Source organism: Armigeres subalbatus, chromosome 2 (genome assembly GCF_024139115.2).
Source record: "Armigeres subalbatus isolate Guangzhou_Male chromosome 2, GZ_Asu_2, whole genome shotgun sequence".
Taxonomy (NCBI): domain Eukaryota; kingdom Metazoa; phylum Arthropoda; class Insecta; order Diptera; family Culicidae; genus Armigeres; species Armigeres subalbatus.
Window position 1 is genome coordinate 281,105,259 of NC_085140.1, and position 24,123 is coordinate 281,129,381.

At 38.4% G+C, this 24,123-nt stretch overlaps 1 protein-coding gene across 8 annotated transcripts in view; it reads right to left on the reverse strand.

Moving 5' to 3' along the window:
• Positions 1–24,123, reverse strand: part of LOC134212317 (serine/threonine-protein kinase 26) — a 234,433-nt gene that overhangs the window by 90,747 nt on the left and 119,563 nt on the right. For 2 of the 8 annotated variants that reach the window (XM_062690058.1, XM_062690061.1), the window contains exon 2: positions 21,629–21,941. The exons of 4 other annotated variants lie outside the window; for them this stretch is intronic. The gene's annotated coding sequence lies outside the window, so the exon portion shown is untranslated. Of the gene's footprint in view, positions 1–21,624; positions 21,942–24,123 lie in introns of all 8 variants that reach the window. 2 more of the 8 variants (XM_062690059.1, XM_062690060.1) reach the window with 2 other exon arrangements.

Genomic DNA, 24,123 nt, shown 5'->3' on the forward strand with positions numbered 1-24,123 from the left:
ATTGGTTATGCATTTGGTATTCAAATATAATTTAATAACAGAGTATGTTATGGCTCAAGTATTGTGCATATTAATTTTTGGTATTATTCCTTTGGTATTTTACCTCTTATGCAGGGCTAGTTCATAACAGAGTATGGTATCAATAACAGAATTGAGTATTATTTAGCCAATTTCTCCTGCTCGGGAAGAGGGAGACGGCGGGGATAGGCTTAACCACATAAGGGGATAGGCTTAAGTACATGGTGGCAGGTAGAGGTAGAGGAAGACTTAGTGGTGTTGGTGCTGATTTAGTGCTTGGTTGGGATGTGTTTGAAGTTGTTGAAGAATTTGTTTACCTTGGAACGTATTGCTGCGGAAAAGACGTATTGCTGCTGCGAATAGGGCCTTTTACGGATTACGTAACCAGCTTAGGTCTCGCAACATGCAGACCGAAACGAAATTTGCTCTATACAAAACTCTGATTCTACCAGTGGCCCTTTATGGACATGAAGCATGGACGTTAAAAGAGGCGGACCGGAGAGCTTTCGGGGACTTCGAGCGAAAAGTGCTCGGAGGGAAACCAGAAAATGGTGTGTGGCGCAGACGCATGAATCATGAGCTGTATCAATAGAGTGATTCAAATTTTGACTTTTTTGCCCCCCGATGCTTAAACGATTGCATTTGCCATTTTAATAATCCCCCCAAATTTTTAGCAATTTTGGATGTAATTTGACTGTGCACACGTCATTTGAAGTTTGTATGGAAATTACTGTGAAAACTGACCCTTATGTGGAAGACCGTTCCGTGTGGTGGCCCATGAACTATTTAAATATAATCAACACATTGTCTACACAGAATACTTCTCAAGCTGAAAGGCAGTTGTTGTTGCGAAGCAATTTTTCGTTTGGAAGCAAAGTTATGAAGAAATCAAAAATGCTCATTATTGATATTGATGTTATTCTTTTACGTGTTAAATTGAATTTCCCACGATTCAGTATTTCCTTAATAGCTTTTATTGCGAGCATCAAATCGTTTCGCAACAAAGACGGCCTCTTTCCTTGTAAAATTTCTTATGTAGCTGATATATTTTTAAAGCTTAAAGGGAAGCGTTGAGGAACGGTTTTCAATGAAAGTTACTGTTTTCATAGTAATTTTCATACAAATTTCAAACCGCGCGTTCTCACTCAATTTACATCCAAATTAGCTAAAAATTTGGGTGGGTTAATAAAAAGGCAAATGCAATCGTTTAAGCATCGGGGAGCAAAAAAGTCAAAAATTGAATCACTCTACTGTATCAAGTATACAAAGAAGAAAATATTGTGAATCGTATAAAATACGGCAGACTTCAGTGGGCTGGTCACTTAGTGCGAATGTCGGAAGAAAAAATAGCGAAAACAATATTCAACAGAGAACCAGATAGGGGCCGGCGACTTCGTGGAAGGCCACGAACACGCTGGCTGCACGCGGTGGAATCGGACCTGGGGACCCTGAACTGGAGGAACATCGTCCAAGACCGACGATTATGGAACTCTACAATACGCCAGACATAGGTGTATCGACGCTGTAGCCAACCAAGTATCCAGGTACCAGATATCCAGGTAGGTAGGGAAGCGAGGGGCATTGATTAGTAACCGAACATGTTGGCTTCTGAACCTATTGACTTGTTTATAGCTTCTTAACGCATGGGTCGATTTCTTCTAAATTTAGAATACGTATTCTTTATCGATACTATGATACTATACTTTAGATCAAAAAAATATTTCGGCACTGTCGGATCGGATTGTGGTTGTTCACTTAAAACTTTCTGGTTTTTTTTACTGTTCTGATATTCTAATTAAAATGCCTACGACCAACTTGAACACAGTAGAACAATAAGCTTCTGCCGTACATGTACCGTTTTTATTTAAATCCCGAACTAATAATTCGAACACTGGCGTTTTAGCGTTCTGAAATTAAAACTGTCATGAGTTTTTTCGTACTGAGGATTAAGATTACAAACAAATGTAAGAACCTAAGGAGAAAATTACACGAAGAGAAGCGAATATTCGGAATATGAACCATGTTCGGAATTTGATTCAAAACGATATCTTAAAATTCTGTTTTAGATCGATTTGGTCATCAGCTTCATGACACAAATATGTTCTCATGAAATCGATAAAAATAAAATAAAATTAAACTCAGCGTTGATATCGTTTTCCGGATCTCAAACATGTGGGCCAAAGTCTACGTAGGGGTGAAGACGAAATCCATCATCCGCTACTTATCGACGGTGTCGGATTGCGTGGGTGTGCTATCAGATTCGACAAATTGACGTTTGAATCTTTAATTACATACCAAATTGTATTTTCAAACCAACAAAAATATGCTAAACTTTCATTTGCTGATATTTTTGACGAAATTTCGCGTAAATTTTTCAGCAAATAAAGGGTGGGATGTCAGCGAAAAAAAGCAGATACAATGTTTGAATAAATGTGAATGCATATACAAAGTTATATCTTCTCCCTGTTCAAGAACGTATTTCGATCCCTCACGGTATAACTTAAGGTTTTAAGCCCCACCTGGTGTCGAACATAATGGAACAAAGTGGTAAAGCACTATTTGCCTTCCTAATCACGGTCTCAAGGTGTGCATTCAATTCAATTTTGCATGCAAAATTAATCTTAAGTATTTGACCTGTTATTCAAAATGAAGTTGCACACCGCCAAGCGTTGAAGTTTTTTAAACTGAGCAGTTATCTGATAGTGGAATAGACGGTCACAACTTCTGGCGAGTTAATGTACAATGGCATGTCCTTCTTTTCACTATTATGACAAACCCATCAGCTTTACCTTCTATTTCGAAACCTTTCCTTTTCGACCCTTATAATAGGCTTTTCTTGTAACATTTCATAATGCAAAAGGAGGGCATCAACGTTCTTAGATGGATTATTTGGGTTTATACTTTTATTGTATGTTTCTTTTGAACGAGAAAACTATCGACATTTTCAAATAAATCAATCACGGTTAAAATTCATCAAGTGGATCAATTAAGGTTAAAAAGGTCGAGATCGACTCCAGTTGATTAATAGCCTTTAAGGGCCGTTTAAAAACGATTCTCATGACATCGCTGATAGTGTTATTGATTGCAAAAAAATGTAATTTGCTCAGCTGCTGAAGACTCTATACAAAATCAGCAAATTTATCGATCTGAATCAACTACGGAAGATAATGTATTCTGCTCGGGCTTTGAGTTGATGCAGCAGCAAAAAGTGCACGAGCCATCCGAGTTGTTCGATTCGCAGTTTGGGCAGAAAGTACAACAATTTATGTACGCGAACAAGCCCAGCCCGATAATACTGCCAAGAGGGGAGCGCTCAATAAAGCCGAAGTGGTCATGAATTTCTTGTATTGCAACAACAACAAAAAAAAAATGCACAAGCCGAACACTACACGCCAGATGCCTAACGGCGGCTATAATAGAGAGCTTCCATCATCATCCAACCGAGCAAGCAGCGCGGGCCCATCTGGCTGGACGGGCAGGCTGCATGGGCATATGGAAATGTGTAGCGGTAGCAGCCAGCGCGCGAGCAGCATGTCCAACCAAAACAACACGAGTTCCCCACATTTCAGTTCAAGGTGAGCAACCTTGAATCATACTGGTTTATGTCGCGCGATGGGGCTGTCGATTATACTACCGAGTGCTTCTTTCGTCATGCATTGTCGGGCTATATACCTGGGCCATAGTTTCTCCCCCTTGGGGTAGCGTGGTGCCGGCCAACGTACTGTTGAAATCATAACTATAAATAATATAAAATACTTGGCAGAGGCAGCTCTCGAATATGGGTTTATTAGGTGTGAATTGTGTCAATATAAACAAAATCGATTTTTTTTTCTTGGCAATAATGTTGGTAATTTTGTACGGTGGACTCTCTATATGGTATTATCATCCCACAATTAATTAACAGCGGATTTGCAATAAGCTGAAGCTTGATGAACTCTATTTGAATAATCGCTTCATTGTTCTCAAGTCAGTTTAGGCTCATCATTTAATTTTGATTCCAGAGTGTCAACTTCTTTCGTTTTTTTTGGATTTTCAAATACATTTGCAATCCCACTTTAATATTTATAGGTCATATAACATATATGAAACAATAATGCAGACTTTCTCAAATAATAAAACAATCATAAAGTAAATCATTTGACATTAACCAATTTTAACACAATGGAAATCAGAAATATATAATGTTCAAAGCTAACATTTGGTTCGTTATTCTTCGATATAGTGTATTCAATTATAGTCTTAACGGTTACCTTTGTACTAAAAACTTACGCAGAAACTTCATCTCAATTCGTTTTGTATGTTATATTTGAAATAAAACCATCGGGAGTAGCAATGAACATGATGTTTTGTGTGATTTTTTGGATGGGTATAATAAAAATAGGTGTTTTTCTAAATCAAATTCGAAATTCACTAATGCATCGTTTCACGAGTAAAATTGAAAAAAAAAATAATTTGACTATTGACTCTGATATCTAGGATAGTTAGTCCATATCAACCTGAAAAATATCAAGTCAATCGAATGTTTTAAACCAGTAAGCTGACACTTGATTACAACCAAATCAGTATAAAAGTGCCCAACAGGAGGAAAGAAATTACCGTGGGTTTACTGCCGCTTCGCACCTGATCAAACGAGCGCAAGCCCAAGTAGAGCTGCTACCCGAAAGTCAGTTCAGAAAAGGCAGAGGGGATATCGAGTGGAGCAACATCAATTTTTTATTCGCGCCCAATACCCATACTCTCCACTCCACTCGAAGCAACAGGTTGAATTCATTCGCGTTGATCACATTCCTCAAATGTTGGCTCTGCAAATGGGAGAAGCAAACTGGGGTTGGCTCCACAGCTGTTTTTTCAAGTATTTTAGTGGGAGAACTATACTGCCGGTAAATGATATCGCAACCGGTTTTTCGCTATTTTATTTTCAGTTTTTTTTGCTGCACGATTGAAAACTTTGAATAGGCGCTATTCAGTATTCAGTGCAAACGAGGGGACCTTCTACTGTACTTGGAGGTTCGCTCGGTTAGAACGATTGTTGTCCGCCATGTGACGTAAGCTAATCAACCAATCAACAGGGAAAGTCGTTCTCTGTCAGTTAGTGCTCCGAATGGGGAGTGTGAGCGTTGTCGTATTACAGGAAGGAGACACTGATTTTAATAACCGGTCAGTAAAAAACTACAAGCTGGGTCGGTGTGATTTCAAGTAGAGGATTTTAAGAACAAATTAAAACAAATCGGCAAATAGCTTAGCATGAAGAAAAACAAGAACAAGTTTAGAATACAAACAAGTTTTTTTACGCGGATGGAATTTATTGCTTTTGCGATTAACCTGAAATTTCCTAGCTTTCCAAATCCCACCTGAATTTTCTCTACACTTTGGTGAATTTTTTTTTCGTGGGGTTAACTCATTGTTTCATTGACGTTAAAGTGCTTAATCAATAGAACCAAACCGTGTAAAACAATACTTTTGTCAAGACATAAGCAATACTAAATTGTTGCCTATTTAAGCATTCAGATACAACAATTTTAGTAAGTTTTTATTCGTAAGTCTGATAAATGGTTGCAAGAGAAAAGCAAACACCTGATTATTAACACCCATACACAACCCCTTGCAAATGTATAGAAACCAAAAGTTTCGCGTCGCAGTTTTGCGCCGTTTTTTGTCTCTTCCATAACAGGTTCATCTCTTATCGCGGGTCGAACATCCAAGGTCTTCACTAAGCTGCGCTGCCATATACGAACCTTAAGATGCTTTAGTTCGTATATCCGTTGCGTGGCCCAGCCGGCTACGGAACGAATGAATGGTGGGAGAAAGTAGGTTACAAAAAAATTCGGTGGAATTTTCTCTTTCTTCGTCGGTGCTTTTGGATTTTCCAAAGAGCGCTAATATCGCGGTTTAGGTGGTGCTCGGTCGATCACTCTTAAGTTTTTTTCCTAGTCACTTTCGGACTAGAGTTGCATATTTACACCTCGGGTAGTAGGTGACGAACCGTTTCAAGAAAAGTGACGTGACAAGTAGGGAATCTGCTCCTGGAATTCAACTCATGGCTCCGATATTCATCCCATCAAAAACAAAGCAATGGAAAGCAATTTGATTTGTTTCTTATTTTTGTGATTTTTTCAGCAGTAAGCACGCATGTTGACAAAAATATGCGACAAAATTGGTGCTGCATTTCTTTGTTTCGCGAAGAGAGTAATATATGTTCGGTGAGATGGAGATGCAGGGTTGTTACGGAGATCCTGAAATATTTTCCGCGCCAAAACTGTGCCGACTAAAATCAAATCCGCGCCATTTCCGCGCGACATGAAATCAATTCTGCGCCAAATCCGCGCGACCCAGAACTGACTTTTCAAATATACGTGAAATATAAATTTTAGTTACCACAATTAATTGAACATAATCTCATTTATTTAAATTTGTATCAAGAAACAAAAAATAAAAAAATCAGCAGAAACTTCTTTGGGAATTTTGTATAGAATAATTAACGCAAACTCCAACAAATATTAGTCCGGAATTTGTGCGGAAAGTCCTTCTTCAATTCTTGTGACAAGTTTGTCTAGGAGTTCATGAAGGAAATTCCGCCAGATTCATTCCGTAGATTCATTCGGTAATACTCGTAAAAAAAACCTATGGAACAATTTCATGGACAACATGTGAAAATGCCTTCAATAATTCCTGCGGAGATCGCTTTGGTCATTCATGCAGAAATTGATTGGTGACTTCCTGCGGACAAACTCCCGGAAAATCTTTCTAGACGCAATTTTTGAAGATTGTTTAAAGAAATTCCTGTGATCATCGCTACAGGAATTTCTGAGGAAATCGCAACGTGATTTTTTGCTAAAATTCTTTGAGAATCTGTAAAAAATCTTCCGGAAATACATTCGGAATTTCCTTAATGAATTCCTGTGGAAATCGCTTTGGAAATTTCTGCAGACATTCTTTGGTGAATTCCTGTGGATAACCTTCCGAGAATTGTTTCGAAAATTCAAGATGGCATTGCAGCGGATTTTTTACAATAATTCCTGTGGTCAGTGCTCTAAGAATTTCCGCGGAAATTCCTCCACAAGTTTCTTTATATTTTTTGGTTTTAAAATGCTGAAGAAATCCCTTTTAGGCTGCGTAAATATATTTACTAAATTCCTCATTGTGAAAATTCTTCAGGAGGTTTCGTAATTTTAAAAATCCTGTGAAAATTTTTCAGGAGGTTTCGTAATTTTTCGGTGAGTATTCCTGCGAAATAACCATCGGAGGTATCTGAAAATATCGCAAAAAAAATGCTCCTAGAATTGCTGCGTTTTTTGTCAGAAATATTTTTTGAACGAATTTCTGCTGAAGTACTTATTTAAATAAGGTATCTACATCAAATTAAGGAACATTTTTGTTGTTATTCGTTTCGATGAATACAATGAAAGCAATATAAAATGTTCAACACTATATCAGAATTCCCGACGAAAAAACATTCGAAAAATGATATGATGTATCATGCTATGAGGTTCCCTCGATGCTTCCTTTGACGATAATGAATCAGATGTGTTTATTCTGCGTTTAGAATTAAGTGACAATTGTGATACCTCCCATTTAAATAACACGATGTGAGTAATTTACTTAAAACGTAAATTTTGTTCTCAACGACATTTGCTAACGAAAAAAGCCCATCCAGATTGACATAAAACTAATTTTCAAATGAATTTTCACCTAAAACTAAATCGGCGCAAATCCGCACGAAACCCTAAAATCGTTTTTGAAATCCGCGCCAAATCCGCAAAAATCTCGAAATCCGCGTAGTCGTAACAACCCTGGAGATGGGGACAGTTCCCCTACTAAATCGAAATTGTGTTATATCCAAAGATTTTCGTAGCCGTGTGTGTCATAAGTGTAATAAGCCAATGTTCTAACTTAAACTAAAATATGTATAAGTTTGATCGTCTGCCGTGAATGAACAGCATTAGGCCCCATTTTTTTGGAGTTTCATGTTGTCAACAAACTTTATTTTGATTAGAAAATTGTGTTGAGCTTTCAGTGATCATCACTTTTTTGTACCTTTGACAGATACGTATTTCAACCTCAAAAATAAGGCCGCCTTCAGTTCTCGTACTTGACTCAACTTGGTCGGTCGGTATTTAATTGAATCGATATAAATCAAGATTTTAATCCTCAAACATGACCATTTTGCTTGGAAAATAGCGAATTTTCCGTGAAAATTCGAAGGAATTTCCTGTGGAAATTCTAAGGAATTTCCTGTGGAAATTTGAAAGAATTTCCCGTGGAAATTCGAAGATGAATTCAATGGAATTTCCCGTGGAAGTTCGAAGATGAATTCAATGGAATTTCCCGTGAAAATTCGATGGAATTTTCCGTGGAAATTTGAAGGAATTTCCCGAGGAAATTCGAATGATTTTCTCGTGAAAATTCAAGGGACTTTCCCGTGGAAATTTGAGAGAATTTCCCGTGGAAATTCGAGGAAATGTCCCGTAGAAATACGAGAGAATTTCCCGTGGAAATTTGAGAGAATTTCCTGAGGGAATTCGAGGGAATTTCCTGAGTAAATTCGAGGGAATTTCCTGAGGAAATTCGAGGGAATTTCCTGAGGAAATTCGAGGGAATTTCCTGTGGAAATTCGAGGGAATTTCCTGTGGAAATTCGAGGGAATTTCCTTGTGGAAATTCGGAGGAATTTCCTTGTGGAAATTCGGAGGAATTTCCTTGTGGAAATTCGGAGGAATTTCCTTGTGGAAATTCGGAGGAATTTCCTTGTGGAAATTCGGAGGAATTTCCTTGTGGAAATTCGGAGGAATTTCCTTGTGGAAATTCGAGGGAATTTTCCGTGGAAATTCGAGGGAATTTCCCGTGGGAATTCGAAAGAATTTTCCGTGGAAATTCGAGGAAATTTCCCGTGGAAATTCGAAGAAATTTCCTGTGGAAATTCGAAGAAATTTCCTGTGGAAATTCGAAGAAATTTCCTGTGGAAATTCGAAGAAATTTCCTGTGGAAATTCGAAGAAATTTCCTGTGGAAATTCGAAGAAATTTCCTGTGGAAATTCGAAGAAATTTCCCATGGATATAAAAAGAAATTTCCCGTGTAAATTCGAAGAAAATTCCCGTGGAAATTCGAAGAAATTTCCCGCGGAAATTCGAACAAATTTTCCGTGGAAATTCGAAGGAATTTCCCGTGAAAATTCGAAGGAATTTCCCGTGAAAATTCGAACGAATTCCCAGTGGAAATTCGAACGAATTTCCCGTGGAAATTTAAAGGAATTTTCCATGAAAACTTGAAGAAATTTTTCGTGGAAATTTGAAGAAATTTCCCGTGGAAATTCGAAGGAATTTACCGTGGAAATTCGAAGGAATTTTCCGTGGAAATTCGAAGGAATTTCCCGTGGAAATTCGAAGGAATTTCCCGTGGAAGTTCGAAGGAATTTCCCGTGGAAATTCGAAGGAATTCTCCATGGAATCTCGAAGGAGTTTTCATTTTTCATTCTCAATGAGAGATGTCACGCGATGTATACATATCCGCCCATTTCAATATCTATAGAAACGCGAAGGATGAATGGCATGTTACAAAAATCTAAAAAAATATTTGTTCATTGACAGGGCATGAAAGTGAGCAATATCTGCTTTATTTTTGTTTTTATTACAACTTTCAACTCGGAGAATTAAGGGCCCTCCTTAGCCGTGTGGTAAAACGCGCGGCTACAAAGCAAGACCATGCTGAGGGTGGCTGGGTTCGATTCCCGGTGCCGGTCTAGACAATTTTCGGATTGGAAATTGTCTCGACTTCCCTGGGCATAAAAGTATCATCGTGTTAGCCCCATGATAAACGAATGCAAAAAGGGTAACTTGGCTTACAAACCTCACAGTTAATAAATGTGGAAGTGCTTAATAAACACTAAGCTGCGAGGCGGCTCTGTCCCAGTGTGGGGATGTAATGCCAATAAGACGAAGAAGAAGAACTCGGTGAATTAAAGGAGTATGATTAATTTATCGACTAAACACTATTCTTCACAAATATCTATGAAAGTAACTTTAAAATTTTAATTTGAAACTAAAGCGCAACATCCTTTCATGACTGCCTTCCATGCAAAATTAATCAAAGAACCCACGATTCTTTCATTTGGTCGCCTGGAATAAAAAAGGCGCTTTGCTCTCTGTCTTATGACGATCACCACCTTTTTCAGTACTGATTCGAAGGAATTTCCCGTGAAAATTCGAAGGAATTTCCCGTGGAAATTTGATAGAATTTCCCGTGGAAATTACTTGTATAAATGTTGAATTTACCACCACGTAAAGAAGTCTACGAAGTCAATATTTGAAACGAAAATATCGTCATTTATGACTATCTCTTATTTTCTTCCACAAAATACACTTTCATGATAATAAACCAAAACTTCGGATTTTCTACCTAGCGGTAAACTACTATTTTTATTTTTGATAAGCTAACTAATTGACGAAGTGCATGGCACACGAGATGCGTCTGCTTGTTATTTTTGCAAATTTCAACAGTGGCAAGCCGTGCTTCATCGGGGAACAGACGCTTGAAGGCGTACCTCCTCAATTTGGTTGAAACCACAAGAAAAAAAAGGCCCATCCAAGTAGCACTACCTACCTTGCACTCTATGACAATACTGACGGTCATTTGTGAATTGAATTCAAATAACTAGATCAATTGACTTGATTCGTTTAGGCATCTGATCCGAGCTTAACGCTGCTTATCTAAATCCAACATAGGAGCAAATCATTTTACGGATCAACACCGCCCGCCATCCTACTGTTGCAGTGCTTCCAGTTATATAACCTTTACCATCAAACGGTGGCTCCGGGTCTATAGCATCTTGCGATCCCTATCGATTGCATTGCCATATACAAATATCTCTACGGCGATATTGAAAATAGGCGGCCAATCGATAGTCATAATGATTGGTTGATTTGTAGCGAAGCTTTCCCAATGCGCCGGCGGCGACCGGCTGCGGTGGTGGACCAATTTACCAACAGCCAGCGTTATGCAGCTTCGACATTAGTGAGGGCTAATAGCGCCAGAGAGATGTCACAACTGCAGCCAAATGATTGGCGGCGGTAGTTGCCGCCACTAACTAAGGAGCGCACGTCTGTTCGATGTGGATCCATCAATTGATGGCGCGGCGCTAATGGAAAATTGATTTCGTAATCTTGAATCTCTCGGGGGAAAACTTGGTAGCGATGGAAATCGGAGCTTTTGGTAATCATAAAATTTAATTGTTTATTCAAATAAATTTTTCTAACTTGAGGATGTAGTGTTATGAGTTGAATAACCTTCCATTGGATACATTAATTCAAAACGACTCGGCTATCACAGACGTAGGTCTGTGATCATCTTAATAAGTCTGATTGAATGAATCAAAACTTTTGAAATGATTTGCGAAAACTACTCAATAGTGTCTTATTCTACCATTGTATTAATAAGGGTTAAAAAAGTGACAACAAATTCAATTTTTTTTGTTGACTAGATAATATAAAAAGAGATAGCAAAACAAAGCTGAGAATAACCATTTGTTCAGCAAGAATTTAAATGACCTAATATCGTGCTGTCTTTTGCCACGATAGTTTCTTCGGAAGGACCGCGTTTGAGAAATTGAAATTCATTATTGCGTGTTGGAATGTGCTTCCCCTTTCTAGATAAATCACTATACTGCGTAAAAAGCTTTATGTGTCCGGTTTAAATAGCTCAAGAAATATCATCAACACTAAACAAGATAATGCAAGAATTTCTAAGATTAGAAAACGGCGCAAATAATCAACAGACGTTATCAAATGGTAAATTAGGTATCTGTCATGAAACACATCTCATGGTCTGTCAATTTGCAGTATATTTGTATTTTATTGATTTCTTATCGCATACTTGAAATAAAAATACCGTCCCATAGCCTCGCCAGCCCAAGATGATAACGCGCACGAAGCCACCTCCGCACGCGACGGCCCGACGTGGCAAACCCAAAATCAACACTCAATCCGTGCAAATTCCTTTACCATGAGCAATATCTTGTCCCATACAAACAACATACGGCGGCAAGATTGGCGAAACGGGTTTGCCTGCGATGTGCGAACCAATTGTCCCCATCTCAGCGTAAGTTGTTTATTCTGAAGGTGACATCGATTCGATTGGTGACTGCTGGAGAGGTTTTTTTTCCAACTCTAGCAGATGATCGATGTTCAATATAGTCGAACAAAGAAATTTGGGGAAATAATGTTTGATGGATAGGAATTGGCGGGTGAAGGGACAGATGTAAGTATGATTAAAAGTGACAATTTTAACGCCTCTTGGATATTTCAGAGCGCCGTAAGCTTTTAAAAATAATACTGGTGTAAGCCTTGTTTAAAATTTGAGAACGTAGGAAAGATCAACAGTTCTGTAGCTTTATATTATATTAGACTTATATCAACTATATTGAAAGTAATTATATATGCAATGCTATACTCATACACAAACACGCACACAATATTCGATTTTGCTCAAATTGACGGGTTGAATCGATGGATATTGAAAATGCAACGTAGCTCTCTATAAAGCTGAGCGACAAAGTCAGTCCTTTCTAATTTCCACGACCAGGTTCTATAACAAATATCAGATAACCAAGTACCCGAATGACAAATACCCGAAACGCGTTTATCCAAATGTAATATACACCTGAAAGACTTTTACCAGAATGCAACGTTTACACGAAAATCATTCACACGAAAAATAATTTCCAGTGACAATAAAAAAAATAAATAAAATAAGAATATTTCTAAGAATAAAACTTATTATTTAAAAGTTATTGATTAATGTGCCAATCATTTGTTAATCAGAACAAGAGATATTCCAGTTGACATAATAAGCTTTTTTAGCTTATCATTTTTATTTGTGGTCGTTCTAGATTTCTTAGTTATTATTAGAGATGGACGTTAAGATCCGGAACCGGTCGAATGATCCGGATCTTTGATGTGAGCGAATGATTCGTAGCTCACTTTTCAAAAGATCCGGTTCACCAGATCAGCAAATTATCGGATCATTTGTAAGAAATTAACAAAATGAAACGTTTTTGTAGTATTCCATAAATGTTATATATGCTTGTGAGTTAGAGAAGGATGAAATTTATTTATTTATTTAATTCATCTTCCGTTTTGCCCATCTCTAGTTATTATTGGTTCAGATTGTAGTGTACATAGAACCTCGGGACTAGCGTTTCGTTCTTCCAACTAAAACCACGTTCAAACTTCAGAACGGATTGCCATTTGGCGGAATACAGCTGGGAGTAATTATCATTGAAACAATTATTGAATTTTACTAATTTATACGTTACTAATAGCAAAACAAAACAATTATTCTGGCTTGTGGTATCCTGCTTTCCATGATCGGTAATGGTGGCGTAAAATCAATCGTCCACCAATCTGGACGCTTCTGGCGGTTGTCATAATTCCTTTCCTTTGTGAGGGGAGGGAAAGAAAGGCCCTCTCGACGGTTAGTTGACCCCCTGAAAGCATTAGCATTAGCATTGTTACGGTGTAATTCGTAGATTGGACACTAGTGATACTCATGTTTTACTTTTGAGATCCTAAACAAAAATAACAAAAGCATGAGAATTACTACTCCTGGCCACGCCCATCTTCACCGTAACTAGGGAGAGGAAGGGGCCCTCCTTAGCCGTGCGGTAAGACGCGCGGCTACAAAGCAAGACCATGCTGAGGGTGGCTGGGTTCGATTCCCGGTGCCGGTCTAGGCAATTTTCGGCTTGGAAATTGTCTCGACTTCCTTGGGCATAAAAGTATCATCGTGTTAGCCTCATGATATACGAATGCAAAAATGGTAACTTGGCTTAGAAACCTCGCAGTTAATAACTGTGGAAGTGCTTAATGAACACTAATCTGCGAGGCGGCTCTATCCCAGTGTTGGGATGTAATGCCAATAAGAAGAAGAAGAAGAAGGGAGAGGAAGGAATTGTTGATGTGGTACTTACTTAACGAGAGGCCACTGACTTAGCGACACCCTCATAAATATCACGGAGTTGGATAATGAGGAAGGTATTCGTTGGGTCAGGATTTGCCTGTAGCTGGCAATGTAACCGTGGTAGATCTTATCCCGTAACACACCATGTAAAGGTGTCTACCCAGCATTACGGGTTGACGGTTAGTTGACCCCCTGAAAGAGTTAGAAAGTATAGTGACCAATGGATTTTTACACATCGATAAGCCGCCATTACCGAGCGTAAAATGGTAGATATGACGTAGAAAGAGGACAATGCTTTCTTTGAATGACCGAATCGACATTCTTTGAATGATCGCATCTGACCGGTATAAGGTGAATCGGAGAGATAAGGCAAAGAGAGTAGATATTGTCTTTTTGATATGATTGCATATGCCCGGTATAGAACAGAGGAAGGTGATAATGCCTTCTATAAATGAACATATTGTCCTGTACAAGGTAAATCGAAGAGGTTATGCGAATCGACGGGGCAATGCATTTTTTAATTGATCACGTCTGCCCGGTATAATGCCCCGAATTGAGGAGATAATGACTTCTTTAAATGATCGTGTTTTCCCGGGATAAGGCGACGGGAAGAGATAGTGCCTTCTTCGAATGAACGAATTTGCCTAGTATAAAAATGATCGCATTAAATGATCGCGCCTGTTTGGTATAAGGCGAATTGAGGAAATTGAGGAAATTGAGTTGAATAAATGAACCCACAATATGCCACAAGAGTAGAGAATAGGTTTTTAAAGTCCCTTCGGAATGTTGTACAATGCTGTTGATGGCATTTCTGTGAAATGGATTACTCCAAATAAATCTTTTTTTTGTAAAGCTTCTATACCCGGTTAGAAGCCATGAACAGAATAACAAAACATGATGTGGACTTGATTGTTATAAGAGATAAAAGAACAGGCAACAATATCAAAAATTTGCACCGAAATATCATTTAAATATCAAGATACGCTATGGATAAGAACAAATCAATGGCACATGATATTGATCACTTATTACAAATAACATAACTTGATCTCCTCGTGATATTTTAGTGCAAAATATTGATATTGTCGTCTGATCTTTTATCTCTTATATCAATCATGTCCATATCTCATTTTGTTATCTTATCAACATTTGATATTATTGAGCTATTTTCGTCTACTCGGGTATACGCTTTTGGTTTTTGTGGTTTGTGGTTTATGCAAACGTAAAAACAACACGACACTAATAAAACGCGACGCAAGACAAGACATAACACTTATTGATTTTACACTCGTCAACTAAGATTTTTTTAAATTACCTTTTAACTCGACCGGTTTCGGACGCGTACTTTTCGTACGTTGCTCGTACACGTTCGGTTGCAATTGTTGTTAGGGTATGGCCGAAAAGGTTGGATACGATGGATCTTCATTAATCGGCGGTTCTTTGGAATTTGTGATGAACATCGACTCCCATGCGTTGAGCTGAGAGTTTTTTCTTACTGCTCTCAACAGTTTTGAATTCTAACAACGTGGTCACAACATAAACTGGGAGAATTCAAAACTGTTGAGAGCAATAAGAAATATATATATGGGAGTCGATGTTTATCACAAATTCCAAAGAACCACTGTACGAGCCACGTTCGAAAAATAGTCAGTTGGACATTGTCCTGATGATGGGCAACATCGCGCCCGAAACCGGTCGACTTAAAAGGTAATTTAAAAAAAACTTAGTTAACGAGTGTTAAAAAGATAAGTGCTATGTCTTGTCTCGCGTCGCGTTTTATTAGTGTCTTCTACATACGCCACCCTAAAAGAAAGAGAAATGGAAATTATTCAACTTTTGGTATCCATTTTTCTAAAAAAAAATTCCATTCTTTCTATTCGGGTAAATGTTACATTTGGGTGAAAGTCATTCGGGTAAACGTTATTGTATTTGTTATAAAATCTCATGACCCATTCATTCATATGCTTTACTATTGGAAATTCCTTCGACTTTTCACGGGAGATTCCTTTGATAGTCTACAAGAAATACCTTCGAGCTTCCATGAGATTTTTTCAAATTTTCACGGGAAATTCCTTCAAATTCCCACGGGAAAATCCTTTGAATTTCCGCGGGAGATTTCTTTCGAATTTCCACGAGAAAATCCTCCAAATTTCCACGAAAAAATCCTTCAATTTTCCACGTGAAATTCCTTCGATTTTTCACGTAAAATTTCTCTGAATTTCCACGGAAAATTGCTTCGATTTTCCACGGGAAATTGCTTAAAATTTTCACGGAGATTTCATTCGAATTTCAATCAAAAATCATTCAATTTTCAACGGAAAACTTTTTTGAATTTCCACAGCAAACTCCTTCGAATTTTCATAGGAAATTCCTTCGCATTTCCACGGGAAATTTCTTCGAATTTCCATGGAAAATTTCTTCGAATTTGCACGGAAAGTTCCTTCAAATTTCCACGAAAATTTCCTTCGAATTTCCACGGAAAATTCCTTCGAATTTCCACAGGAAATTCCTTCCCTTCTAAATTTCATGGGAAATTCTTTTTGATTTCCACGCGAAACTCTTTCGAATTTTTACGAGAAATTTCTTCGAATTTCTACTGGAAAATCCTGATTTACTGCGGGAGATTTCTTTTAAATTTTCACGAAAAATTCCTTCGAATTTCCACGAAAAATTCCATTGAATTTTCACGGGGAATTCCTTCAAATTTCCACGGATAATTCCTTCGAATTTCCACGGAAAATTCCTTCGAATTTCCACAGGAAATTCCTTCGAATTTCCACGGAAAATTCCTTCGAATTTCCACGGGAAATTCCTTCGAATTTCCACGGGAAATTTCTTCGAACTTCCACGGGAGATTCTTTCGATTTTTCACGGGAAATTCCTTCGAATTTCCACGGGAAATTTCTTCGAATGTCCACGTAAAATTCCTTCGAGTTTCCACGGGAAATTCCTTCGAATTTCCACGGGAAATTCTTTCGAATTTCCACGGGAAATTCCTTCGAATTTCCACGGGAAATTCCTTCGAATTTCCACGGGAAATTCCTTCGAATTTCCACGGGAAATTCCTTCGAATTTCCACGGGAAATTCCTTCGAATTTCCACGGGAAATTCCTTCGAACTTCCACGGAAATTCCTTCGAATTTCCACGGAAATTCCTTCGAATTTCCAAGGAAATTCCTTCGAATTTCCACCTGAAATTCCTTCGAATTTCCACCGGAAATTCCTTCGAATTTCCACGGAAATTCCTTCGAATTTCCACGGAAATTCCTTCGAATTTCCACGGAAATTCCTTCGAATTTCCAAGGAAATTCCTTCGAATTTCCACGGAAATTCCTTCGAATTTCCACGGAAATTCCTTCGAATTTCCACGGAAATTCCTTCGAATTTCCACGGAAATTCCTTCGAATTTCCACGGGAAATTCCTTCGAATTTCCACGGGAAATTCCTTCGAATTTCCACGGGAAATTCCTTCGAATTTCCACGGGAAATTCCTACGAATTTCCACGGGAAATTCCTACGAATTTCCACGGGAAATTCCTACGAATTTCCACGGGAAATTCCTACGAATTTCCACGGAGAATTCCTTCGAATTTCCACGGAGAATTCCTTCGAATTTCCACGGGAAATTCCTTCGAATTTCCACGGGAAATTCTTTCGAATTTCCAAGGGAAATTCTTTCGAATTTCCAAGGGAAATTCTTTCGAATTCAAGGAAATTCTTCCAATTCCAAGGAAATTCTTCCGAATTCAAGGAAATTCTTCGAATTTCCAAGGAAATTCTTCGAATTCAAGGAAATTCTTTCGAATTCAAGGAAATTCTTTCGAATTCAAGGAAATTCTTTCGAATTCAATTTCACGGAAATTCTTCGAATTTCCAAGGGAAATTCTTTCGAATTTCCAAGGGAAATTCTTTCGAATTTCCACGGGAAATTCTTTCGAATTTCCACGGGAAATTCTTTCGAATTTCCACGGGAAATTCTTTCGAATTTCCAAGGAAAATTCTTGCGAATTTCCAAGGAAAATTCTTTCGAATTTCCACGGAAAATTCCTTCGAATTTCCACGGAAAATTCTTTCGAATTTCCACGGGAAATTCCTTCGAATTTCCACGGGAAATTCCTTCGAATTTCCTCGGGAAATTCCTTCGAATTTCCTCGGGAAATTCCTTCGAATTTCCTCGGAAAATTCCTTCGAATTTCCTCGGAAAATTCCTTCGAATTTCCTCGGAAAATTCCTTCGAATTTCCTCGGGAAATTCCTTCGAATTTCCTCGGGAAATTCCTTCGAATTTCCTCGGGAAATTCCTTCGAATTTCCTCGGGAAATTCCTTCGAATTTCCTCGGGAAATTCCTTCGAATTCCTCGAAATTCCTTCGAATTCCTCAGGAAATTCCATCGAATTTCCTCGAAATTCCTTCGAATTTCCACGGAAATTCCTTCGAATTTCCACGGAAATTCCTTCAAATTTCCACGGAAATTCCTTCGAATTTCCACGGAAATTCCTTCGAATTTTCACGGAAATTCTTTGGAATTTCCACGGGAAATTCCTTCGAATTTCCACGGGAAATTCCTTCGAATTTCCACGGGAAATTCCTTCGAATTTCCACGGGAAATTCTTTCGAATTTCCACGGGAAATTCCTCCGAATTTCCACGGGAAATTCCTCCGAATTTCCACGGGAAATTCCTCCGAATTTCCACGGGAAATTCCACCGAATTTCCACGGGAAATTCCACCGAATTTCCACGGATAATTCCACCGAATTTCCACGGGAGATTCCTTCGAATTTCCACGGAAATTTTTTTCGAATTTCCACGGGAAATTCCTTCGAACTTCCACGGAAATTTTTTTCGAATTTCCACGGGAAATTTCTTCGAATTTCCACGGGAAATTCCTTCGAATTTTCACGGGAATTTTTTTCTAAATTTCACGGGAAATTCCTTCTAAATTTCACGGGAAATTCCTTCGACTTTCCATGGGAAATTCTTTCTGATTTCCATGCGAAATTCTTTCGATTTTTCACGGGAAATTTCTTTCGAATTTCCACGAATAATCTTTTAATTTTCCACGGAAAACTTTTTTGTATTTCCACAGCAAACTCCTTCGAATTTACACGGAAAGTTCCTTCGAATCTATGGTGGGGTGCAAATGGAGGATGCGACTGGGCCACGTATTGCATCAGCTAATGGGTATGCGGTGGACGTAGCCAGAAGGTTGGACAATTGTCCGGTGAAAATTTTTCTCAAAAAATATCCTTGCTTTGTAATTAAAATTTGCAATAAATTGATCTTCAAATGATTTCCTTTGAATGTTTTCATAGGAACCTAATTTCATAGTAAATTTCCAACTGGTACTTTCTAAACCATCCTACTCTAATCCTACTTGAATACTGCGCGACTGCACCGTACCGATGTACCATGTTGATGTCGTGGCGATGAATATCATCAGGTGTATATTTCACTTTTATTGCCATATCCCTACATCGACGGGAATATCGGGTTTCCGTTTCCAGTTCATTGGTCTGCCTACATATGATCCACCAAGTGGGCTATAAAAACGTCAGCCTTGAGACCGTTTTACGTACAAAAAAAAATTAAACGATACAAGATTCGCGCAGACCGGAACAATATTGAAACGATTTCTGCAAATTACTTCGATGCGCGTCAATGGCGGCTCAGCTGCGATCGGATTGCAAAATCTGATCAGGATGGAATTTAAACGGTGTTCGCATTGGATATAATACTACGACGAGACAATTAACGATAATTTGTGGCGATGGATCATTTCAATTTTGTTGTGTTTAGGGAATTTCGTTCGTACACATAACCAATATTATTTGATTATTCATTGTCTTACGCAAGACTGTTGCTCTTGTAAGAGAAGAATCAAATCCAAAATTTGCATATAAAAATGCGGCTTTTTAATCAAACCGCGATAAGTATGAAATATTTAAAGAACTTTTCAGGCCCTTCATGTGGCCTGAATGTGGTAGCCACTGATTATTTTTGCGTGATCATCACAATAACATTTGTCGAATTTTCCAGATTTTTGTTGAGCATTATATTTAGCATTATAATTATAATGAACAATAATACAGTTGTAGAAATATATTTTTGATTCAATATGTGAAACAAATCAAAAATGTATTTTGAGAAGCTCTAAATGTATCGGAGAACAGTATAATTTGTTTTCTCGGAATTATTGTAATGATTGGGAATGTTGGACCAATGATACTACACTTTGTGCGAACAACACTAGAAAAATCTATACCTCAACCAAGGCCGCGAAACTTTTGGCAGCCGGACACTGAACCACAATAAACGCTTCACTCATCCACTTCAACTAAACGTATCGGTATTCAATCTACGCAAAACGAAAAACACAAACACCTGTCGCTCGATATGCCGCCTGGCTGCAAACAGCAGCAATAACGCCACCAAAAACCCCACCGAAGTTACTCAAGTTTCGAATTTTCAAATTTCATTTCTCTTTCGTTGCGGAGGAAATAATTGTTCTGTAATTATGCGCACGGCGAATGACTGCTGGCAGCCTGCAGTATGCGCTCTCGCGCTGCCACCACACCGGTTTCTACTCTTGCATTATTTTAGTTTCTAGTATATTATTTCAATCATCGATAGTTATTGATTATTTGTCTTGCGTGCGCACTCCAAGTGCTATAATGAAGGATTAAGCAATATACGAAAAAACGCAGCGACGATAATGTATCGTGACGTCATATCGTTTAGCGAAAAACAGTGAAACTCGTAAAGATGGACGATGTTATAGGATTACCAGCCAATAAATGTGCGAACAACATTTTCTTATAATCAATTGGATCCCGGAGGAGTTGAAATGATTTATAGGGTCAATACAACTGAAATCCTATATACATGATGGTTCAGCTAACATAAGTAACTTTGCCCTAATTTTGTACTATAGAATAAATTCTCAAAGTTTTGTGAAATGAAGTGCTGGTATAAATAAATCAACCATACATTGCGCAAGAGATAATATTCAATACATTGAGCATTGATCAATCAAATCCACAATGTTTTTTTTTAAACAACAACAATATACTGATTGCTCTCTTAAAAGTTTGGATAATTTTTAAACCTTGGTTAGTAAATGTAGTTCGTTAAACCTTCTTGGCTTTTTACAGACGTACGGAGCATTTTAGCCAAAGTGTAACTTTTTTAAATTCTTCATTAACGAGATTTTCAGCTTGAGGCAAAGTGTAGCTTGTAATCGTCGTCAACATTGAATTAACAAAGATTTTGATCTCCAACCAATATATAACACTGATTTCGCCATACGCATATTGAAAACATGTTCAATTAATTATTGATTGATATAAAACACAGCTTTGTAAAAGATAAAATAGATAAACAGTAGAGAAAACAAAAAGTTTCACTAACTTCCGAGAAAAAAAATGGCTCAACACCACAGTAGTTTGCCCCTATGGTCAGCAGCAGTGTAGCGCTATCGCTGGAAAACAATGGACCATTCAGCATATTACTCTAGCTCTAGTCCAGCAGATAACCGTCGTCGTCGTACGTCCCCCGCATATACATGACGTGATATTCAGAGCACATAGTGTACTAACAGCAAACTCCATTTATGGCGAGACGAGCATAAAACAAAACTTCTTCGTTTCGATATTTACATACGTTTTCCTCTACGGTCGGCCACCACAGGGCGGAGGTGCTAATGGGTAAGGTGAGGCTGCTCCTCGTTGAAACTGCTACCACCACTGGCACTGGCTGCTCGCTCCAGGTAAGTTGCTTCTTCTTTCCCCGGTGTATGTGTGCGGTTTCACTGTTCCACGGCAGCGCACATATAAAGAAATTCACTATCAACTGTATCACTATCTACGCTATCAGCTCGTATTTCTTCTCATTTCTGTTTAGGCAAGGGGTCTCAACCGGCTGCTGTTGCTAGCAGTTCATAAAACGTGATGAAAATGGCTTATTGTTTCCAAACCTGGCGGCGACGGATCCGAGAACAATGAATTTCACTGATGTTAGGTGGCTCTGCCGAAAGCTACATTCCACTCAGTTGGTAACGATTGAACGTAGAACATTTCACCGAAAGCTATTTAACCGAATTTCGCGGTTGAAAATTACACAGAACGGAATTAACTTACATTTAACGGAGATTGCAATATTTTAATTGGATTTCAATTAATGGTGTAGGCGAACACAAATGCTGTTATGGACGAAAGAGATCGTACTCGTATATAATTCTCCAATGATTTTTTTTTCGGAGATTCTTTTGAAAAAAAAAAAATGGGCAAGAATCATATGCCACGTCTATCAACAGAACTCTATACTGATTAATTTCCGAGATATCAATTTTTCGGTAATTTTGCAAAGGAGTGTACAAGAACAGACATTTCGTTGCTAAAATACAGAACACGAATTGTCAATAAAGGTTGATGCGCTGTTTACGTAAGGGAGACTTTTTTGCTGTTCCAACATTGTTTTCGGCCTTCCAGGTCACTCGCATGGTCCCGGGACAGACACGTAGTCTCCACCGTCCTGTGCTTTTTTCGATGGTGATGTACTTTTTATAACAGTGCACGTCCCCATCGGATTATTTGAAAACAACTTGTAGAAGGGAAGGAAAGGGGTTGTGAAATTTAATAAAAAAAAATCCCTTGCAGTAATTAACTATGTGACTGCTAATCAGCAAACAAATAATGTTTTGCTTGTTATTACGTGTAAGTAAGCTTAAGAAAGAAAAATAACATTTGATATGGAGCTCGGAAACTCATAAAGTTTTATGCCATTCGACACTACTCCACTATACATGCGCAATTTTGTATTCTCCATCTTCTTATTGGCAAGTCATCCCCCACTGGGACATTGCCGCCTCGCTGCTTAGTGTTCATTAAGCACTTCCACCGCGAGGTTTCTAAGCCAAGTTACTATTTTTACATTCGTATATCATAAGGCTAACACGATGATACTTTTATGCCCAAGGAACTCGAGACAATTTCCAATCCGAAAATTGTCTAGACCGGCACCGGGAATCGAACCCAGCCACCCTCAGCATGGTCTTGCTTTATAGCCGCGCATCTTACCGCTAGGCTAAGAAGGGACGCAATATTGTATACATACTTTAATAATAAGTTCAGTGTATGTATTCAAAAATATATGACTTGACATTCATAAGTTACTAACAGTTATCTTTCTTTCAAGCGAAACTAGGCAAAAGCAAAAAAGCGATAATTTATCAGTCAAGCATTGACTAAAAATCGAAAAATATGTACGATTTTGTTCTTCACTGCTTTATATGATGATTTATTTGCTTATGGCATGATCGGTGAAGATCAAACGCTAATGAATGATCGAAAAAGGAAAGTACGCAAGGGAGCCCAAGACTGAAACTTCTTTTGACATTTTTTTTAGTATCTTCATTAAGGAGACTTTCAGCCCTAGGCTAGCTTGTCTCTGGCCCCTTTTGAAAATTCAGCTAGGGACATATGCTCAACAGTTAATTAATAAACCACCCGTCTTTTGCCAAACGTTCTGGAATGAAATCCTTTGAACGGCTCGGATAATCTCGTGACTTCATTATTACCGAGACTGGCAAAAAAGATAACTTATCAAAAGCTAACTGGTAACTATTGCGGCGAGAAACAGAAAAAAAAGTTCCTTCATATGGTGGTACTACTTCCATCTTTTCATACTCTATCACGACGGGCACAAAGCGACATTCGATCTTGAGATCTTGAAAGGAGGCTTCCAAGCCTCTTAAAAGGGATTACGAGTCTCTTGAAATGAGGCTTCCAAACTTCTTGAAAGGAGCTTCCGAGCCTCTTGAAACAAGACTTCTGAGACTCTTAGAGAAAGGCCTCTGAACCATTTTTGAGAATCGTGAAAGAAGGCTTCCAAGCCTCTTAAAAGAAGCTTACGAGTCTCTTGAAATCAGGCTTCCGAACTTCTTGAAAGGGACTTTCGACCCTCTTGAAAGGATGATTCCGGGCCTCTTGAAAGAAGGCTTCTGAGAACCTTGAAAGAAGGCTTCCAAGCTTCTTCAAAAGCGGATTCCGAGCTGAACTTCTGAACGATTCGTAGGGAGGCCTACAGGCTTTTGAAAGGAGGCTTTCGAAGAAGAGGCTTACTAGTATCTTGAAATGAGGTTTCCAAGCTTCTTGAAA